Source organism: Diceros bicornis, unplaced genomic scaffold (genome assembly GCF_020826845.1).
Source record: "Diceros bicornis minor isolate mBicDic1 unplaced genomic scaffold, mDicBic1.mat.cur scaffold_78_ctg1, whole genome shotgun sequence".
Classification (NCBI taxonomy): Eukaryota; Metazoa; Chordata; class Mammalia; order Perissodactyla; family Rhinocerotidae; genus Diceros; species Diceros bicornis.
In genome coordinates, this window is record NW_026691667.1 from 2,366,741 (window position 1) to 2,374,073 (window position 7,333).

Sequence of the window (7,333 nt, forward strand, 5' to 3'; positions counted from 1 at the left end):
CGATGTCTTGTTTCTTTATAACTTTGTATTTTAAAGACTTAACCCCTCCAATAAGCTTCCTGCAAATGTCCCTGCTATAGAGAACAGGAAGATAAGCCTTTTTGGTCTATGCAAATAATATGATTTATTTTTAATGAATTGGGGTAAATCTCATTTGGCACATGGCAGTTCAGTTTTTCTAAAACTAAATTATTGTTTTTGGTAGATGTCCCCTGGCCTTTAATGGGCCCATGCAAATTTGCCCCTTGATTTATTTGGGACAGGGTTTCTCAAAAGTGACACTATTAAAATTTGAATGGGATAATTCTCTGTTGTGGCAGCTGTCCTGTGCACTGTGGGATGCTTAGCAGCATCTCCCAGGCCTCAACTCACGAGGCCAGTAGTACCTACCCCCCACTTTGTGACAACCAAAAATGTTTCCAGACGTTGCTGAATGTCCCTGGGGTGGGAGGTGGGGGTGGTAAAATTGTCCCTGTTGAGAACCACTGATCTAGATTTGTTTTGTGGGTATTTTACCAGTTTGCCAGGAAATTACAGAGCTCAAAATTACGTGTGGTTTCTAAAATACATATGGAAATACAAAGGACTAAGAATAGCCAAGATATTTTTTAAGCAGCAGGTCAAGGTGAGAAGACTTGATCTATGAGATATGCTGATTTATTATATATAAAGCTATAGTAACTAAAGCACTTTGGTATTAGCACAGTGTTAGACCAGTGGAAAACAGTAGAGAACTCAAATCCAGTTCCACGTGTATCCAGAAACTTGATTTCTTTTAATAAAAGTGCTCTTACAGAGCAGAGGGCAAAGGAGGGGCGTTTCTTTAAGTGGTCTTGGGACTATTAGATATCAGTATGGAAAAAATTCAAATTGGAACCCTACTTTACTCCGTACACAAAAATCCATTCCAGGTAGATTAAAGACCTAGGCATGAAAGGCAAAACTATTAAGATGTTAGAATATAGTGGTTTTCAAACGATGTGCTTAAGAGTCTTAGAAAAAACATGGCTTCTAGTGGGAAGGGGACAGTGGATCAGGGAAGTTCTAGGTCTTGCGTGCTCTTTTGGAAATTTTAAACGCTATTTCTTAAAAAACTGTAGTCCTCCTCAGAAAAGACTTGAAAACCCGTGCTGTGTGACACAGAAAGCCTTCTGTGTTTGTGCAGACTCAAACTTATTTTTTTTTTTGAAAATAGTATTGGACTTGCTTATAGGGCTTTCTCCCCTAGTGTTCTGTAAATCCTTCAAGGCCAGGGACTGTTTTTTTTTCATTGTTTTTCCATGGGGTCTGGAATTGTATGGACTCAATAAAATAAATGCTTGTTAAATGAATTCAAGCACTGGGAGTGTAGGGAGCGTATAGAGAAGAGCAGAGAGGAAGGAAGGTACTTTGAAGAACACTCTCATTTACAGAAAGGGAGAAACCAATGTATGGGAATAGTTAAGAACAGTGTTACAGACATTAAGGAAAAAGCAAATGCATTTATTCTGTTGCAAGAATACAGAGTTTTATGTTTGGCTGTATACCTAGAGGTTATGCTTATGGATTTTAGAATCAGACAGCAGGAGTCAGTCATATCTAGGCTCTGCCTCTTACTAGCTAAACAATATTGGGCATGAACTCAACTTCTTTAAAACCCAGTATTTGCACTTATAAAATGGGAATAATGTTATTTGGTGATTTAAGAAGTCATTGATGACCTTGAGATAGAGCTTTCCGGATTGTGGGATTGAAAGCTAGATTATAGGAGCTTGATTCTACTATATTGTTAAGCCTAAAGAACATTGAGAAGCTTAGTAGGAAACATACATTGAGACACTGTAAAGAACGATTTTTATAGAAATGAAATACATTTTCTGGAGAGAATCTTACAGTTATATTTTTAAGCCACGTTATTGGGAGTGGTCTACAAAAGCATAAAGCTACAATTGGACTTTCCTGTTGAAAGTATATTTCTCAAAATGTTTGCTATATCTTTGTTAAGGTAAACTGAGTGGTAAAGAGCTTTTAAACATGTTGAGCATTTCATGTTTTAAAGTATGTTATGAAATTTTTAGAAATAAATCATACATCTTGATTCCAATTTTTTTCTAGAAAAATTTCCTGGAGCAACCCCTGATGGCCTAGCGGTTAAAGTTTGGCACACTCCGCTTCGGCGTCCCAGGTTCAGTTCCCAGGAGCGAACCACACCACTCGTCTCTCATTGACTATGCTGTGGCGGTGGCTCATGTAGAAGAACTAGAAGGACTTACACGTAGAATATAGAACTATGTACTGTGGCTTTGGGAAGGGAGAAAGAAGAGAGGCAGATTGGCAACAGATGTTAGCTCAGGGCAAATCTTTCCAAGCAGGGAAAAAAAAAAGAAAAAGAAAAATTGCCTAAGTGTAAGTTATTTATACTCATTTTTTATGACTTCTTATATAAGACTCTCCTGAATAAAACTATACTCGCTGCAAAGCTATCTGCCGATAAACAGGTATCCATATGGAGAGATGAAAATGGTGATTTTCAAGTAGAGAAGAATTCAACCCTTATAAACTACACAGCAGGTAAACAGAATTTGTTGGCAGTGAAATATTCGCATTAGTTCTAGTAGAAAAAGGTAGCCAAGCATCAATCAAGATTTCAGTGGTGCTTGTAGAGAGTAGTTGGGTCATGTCACACACGTAAATTGTAAATTATTGTAACTTCATTTTATATAGTTACTCATTACAAAGGAGTTTATTATTATACTAGATTATTGAGGCTAACATCATTAAAATGAAACTGCATGGTGCTTTCATATATAAGAGGAATTTGACAGTATACTATTTACTTAAGGCACATACTGATAGTATAGCTACTTTGTACTTTTAATTCTTCTGTTGTTTTGATCTAATAATGGCATTTTTGGGGGGTCAAAATACCTTTTTTTAGAAACCTTGATGCAACCATATGCTGTCTTCAAAATCTTAGTTCAAATAAAGCAATAGAGGCAAGTTGGAAGTGAAAGCATGGAATACATAAACAAAATAATAAGGGAATTATGGTGCCAGTTATCAATGGATTGCCCCTGTGTAACAACATCAGAGTGTTGGCTTCTGTTGTCTGTTCTGCAATAATGGAGCTGCACCCAGTAGACATTTCTCTTTTGCACCTGGCAGGGGTTAAGCTTTGTCAGAGAAAATTTAGGGCAAAGGGCCTTCCTTCCTAATTCCAGGGTGCTTCCATTCTTTCCTTTTTCTTTCTCCTGCAGTACAACCAGCAGTGGCACAATTCAGGGGTGTTTACAGGCACTCACCCACAGTGGGTGATCCACAGTGGATTTAGTGGATCCCCTTGGATGGCTTAATAAGGAGAATGAGTGGCACCCCTGAAAGTGGAATCCCAGTGAATCCAGTAGGCATCCCAGCCTCAGCCTACCTGCCCCTGGGAGGGGACAGCGCTTTCCTGTTTGCCAGTCTCAGCCTGCTGTTCCCTACCTGCTGAGCTCTGCCCTGATCAGGGACCGGTACTGGCCTTGGGAAACATGACAATCTTCTCCACTATCCCTGTGCTGTAATCATTCCTTCTCCAACAAGGCCTGAAGGCAGCCTTGGTGAGGGGGTCTTCTCCCAAATTTGTTTCTTTCTTAACTACTCTACTGTAATTCTGGGTTATTCTCTATAGTTCCCTTTAAAGGTTTATGGTTAATTGTCCATTATATAAACTGTCCCTGCTCAATCTATTGGTTGGTTTCCCTGTCCTGAGTGAACACTGATTCTTATCATTATATATTATTTTATACTGTGTTAGTGCTAAGGGGAAAAATGAAAGGGGAACAAGTTGGATAGGGAGTGTCAGGACAAGTGGATAGTTTATATTTTAAATGACATGTTCAATACAGCCTCACCAAGATGACATTTGAACGCAGAATTAAAGATAGTGAAGAATATGAGGCATGAAATCATCATGTGGAAGAGGATTCCAAGTGGAAGGAACATAGAGTGCAAGTCTACAGGTGGGAGAGTGCCTGACATGTACCAGGAGCATAATGGAGGGCAGAGGTACAGGGGATGACTGGCCAAAGATGACGTCAGAGAGAGTGTGGGACCAACTGTATGGGGATTGAGGTCCATCATAAGGACTTGAACTTTCCCCCTGAGAGAAATGAAGAGCCCCTTGAGAGATTTCACAATGTCAGGGTGTGACATCTGGTTTTAAAGGGTCACTCCAATTGGTGTATTGGGGATAGATTGCAGGTCAAATATAGAGGCAGAGAAACCAGTTAGAAGGATACAGCGATAATCCAAGCCAGAACAATGGTGCAATGTGGTCCACCCAGCCATCAGGGACTAACAGGATGTGGACTTACATACCCACCGCAAGCAAAGAAAAAACTAGTCAAAATACGTGATATGATTATTTCGCTAATGATCAGTCTACGTATGCAGTGGGTGAAAGTCCACAAGGCCAGAGAAAAGCAACCTTCGTGTAAAGAATAATTCTAAGTAACTGTAAGTCACACCACCTGCAACAACCACAGATTCTAGAATTATTTGAGATACCAAGACAATGAGGAGGGAGTAATCTTTTCAACAAGTAGTGCTGGGACAGGTGGATATCCACATGTGAAAGAATAAAGGTGAACCCCTACCTCACACCATATACAAAAAAGTTACATCTTCTTACCATCAAAGATGTAAATGTAAGACCTAAAACTATAAAACTCTTGCAAGAAAACATGGCCCTGGATTAGGCAATGTTTTTGCAATTATGGCAACCAACACAAAAGCAACCAAAGGGAAAACAGATCAATTCAACTTCATCAAAAGTAAAACTTGAGTACGTTGAAAGAAATGATCAAGAAAGTGAAAAGATGACTCACAAAAGGGGAGAACATGTTTACAGATCTTTACATATCTGATAAGGTTCTACTATTGAGAATATATAATACGTTCTCACCTCTCAACAATAAAATACAAATAGCACAATGAAAAATAGACAATGCATTTGGATAGGCATCTCTCCACAAGAAACATATGCCTGCCTGGTGCTGTGCTGTGCTGTCCCTGCCTGAGGCTGCAGTTCCTGTGCTGGCCATCAGGTGGCAGCCTCCTGTGTCAGTGGTGCCCACTGAGCTTTGCTGGAGCAATTGGAAAAAGGAGGAGTCATGCAGAAGTCATGCTGACCCTCCGCCTGCCTCGGGACCCAATTGCACTTCCTATTACTAGTGTTCCTCTTCACCATCTGAGTGGAGCAAAAGCAGGAAAGAGAAATCCAAGATGCCCCTATTTGTTCATTCAGCAGCTACGTGCCAAGCCCTCACCCTGGGCCAGGAGCCCTGGTGGGCCCAAGGATGGTGCTGAAATCTACCCAGTGTTCCCTGCCCACCAGGAGCTCAGTCTGGAGGCAGATGGACAAAAGCACAAAATCAGAGACACGTGAAAGAGAAGAGCATGAACTGGAATGAAAATAAAGAGTGTCCTGCAGGGAGGGCTGGGGTCTCACTGGGTAGGAGGGTCTGAAAGGCCTGACTGAGGTGACATTTGCTGTGACCAGAATGACAGGAGGACCCAGCGCTGCACTCACCTGTGATCAGCGTGCCAGGGAGAAGGCACTGTTGGTGTGGAGACACCCAGGCAGAAGTGAGTTTGGCCAGAGGAGGTTAGAGAGGTGGGCACTGTGGCTGCAGAGAGCCTGGAAGGGAGAGGAGAGAGAAGGGCAGGCCAGACCCGGGAACTAGGAGATGGTGTGGGGTGTCTCCTCCTCTCTGACAACACTGTTCCCCACGCTGCATCTTTAAACCGCAAATATTCACTCTCTCTCCATCTCTGTGGACCAGGAATCCTGCACAACTGAGTTGGAGCCTCTGCTCATCGCGTCTTCCAGGTTGGGGCTGTGGCCTCCACTGAAGCTGGAATAGGATGAGATGTGTTGTCAAGCTAACTCTTGTGGGCTCTGTCAGGAGCAGCTTCACTGAGAGCCCGGCTCCTTTCTGTTTGTTGGGCAGGGCACTCCCTTGGTTTCTTCTGTGTGGGCCTCTGCATAGGGGAGCTCAGGACATCCATGTATTTCCCCAGGTCCAGGGGTCAGACAGACTGAGAGAGGGGAGCAATGGGAGAGTGTCGAGGGAACATAAGAGAGTGAGTGAGACAGAATGACAGCCTCGGTGGTGGAATCTGGGAAGGGTCGTCCTGTCACTTGTGCTGGGTCTGCTGGTCAGAAGCCAATACCTAAGCTGTCATTGGTCCACAGGGACGTATAGAACAAGCAGGGAGATCATCCCTGCTGGGGCATGTTGACCTTGACTCGATTGTCCTGGTGGTGAAAGGCTCCCTTCCTACCTGGGATCATCCTACGTTGAGCTCAGATCCTCTTCCTTGGGAGCGTTGCTCGTCGGGGCCCGGGTGTGCTCTCCTGGGTACCCTGGGCTCCTGTCCCCTCCAGGAGGGAGAGGTACATTGAGGGGGCTTATGCCAGAGCAAGCAGGGACCACTCTACCCTCCCAGCTCATTTGCTTCCTTCCCCAGGTGGGCCAACTCCTCAGGAGCCTCTCCTCACTGCTCACCATCTTCTCTGCTCTGAGAGCACCTCGTTTCAACCTCTGAAGAAGACCTGGGGAGAAGTTTGCAGGTGGGAAGGACTCTCTCCATGGGAGCCCCAGAGTGGACAGGGACCTTCGACAGGGCTGGGCATTGTCTCCTCAGTCAACTTGGACTTCCTGGGAGACAGCAACCCCTGGGGGCAGGGCCTAGGCTGGTGGCAGGTCTCTAAGCATCCCCACAATGCCCATCTTCCTGGTCTCTCCTGATTCGGCACAGGCCTGCACAAGCACACAACATTTCAGAGCCCCTGGGGTTATGTGCAGCCCATCAAGGCCACTGTGTCTGTCTCATTGTGTGGTTGTGCGTCTCACCTTCCTGGCTGATTCGCTGCCGTTTTCTAGATCCAACCTCAGGCGGCTGCAAAGTTGACTTTCCACGTCAGATTGCCACTGAGATGGCTACTGTTTCCAGAAATGCTTAGGGGCCGGGCTTTGTCCACCCATGGCGACATCAAGTGGGCAACCTCTGACAGTGAAGCCACCCCCCTTCAGGCTTGCGTGGCTCACAGGGCCGTGACTCTGAGGTGGTGGGGATGGGACCTGCCCCGAACAAAATCACCATGAATCTCACTGTTCTTCCCTCAGCTTCAAATGCTCCTCAGTTGGTTGTATGTCTTTGGTCTCTTCCCAGAGGTTGTTTCTGAGAGCGCATCCGGTGTGATCATGGCTTCCGGGAAGAGAATTGGCTGAAGTCCTCACTCCACAATTTGATGTGTCCTGCGGCCCCACGCCGATCACTTTCTGAAGGCGCGTCCTTTCAGCAATCT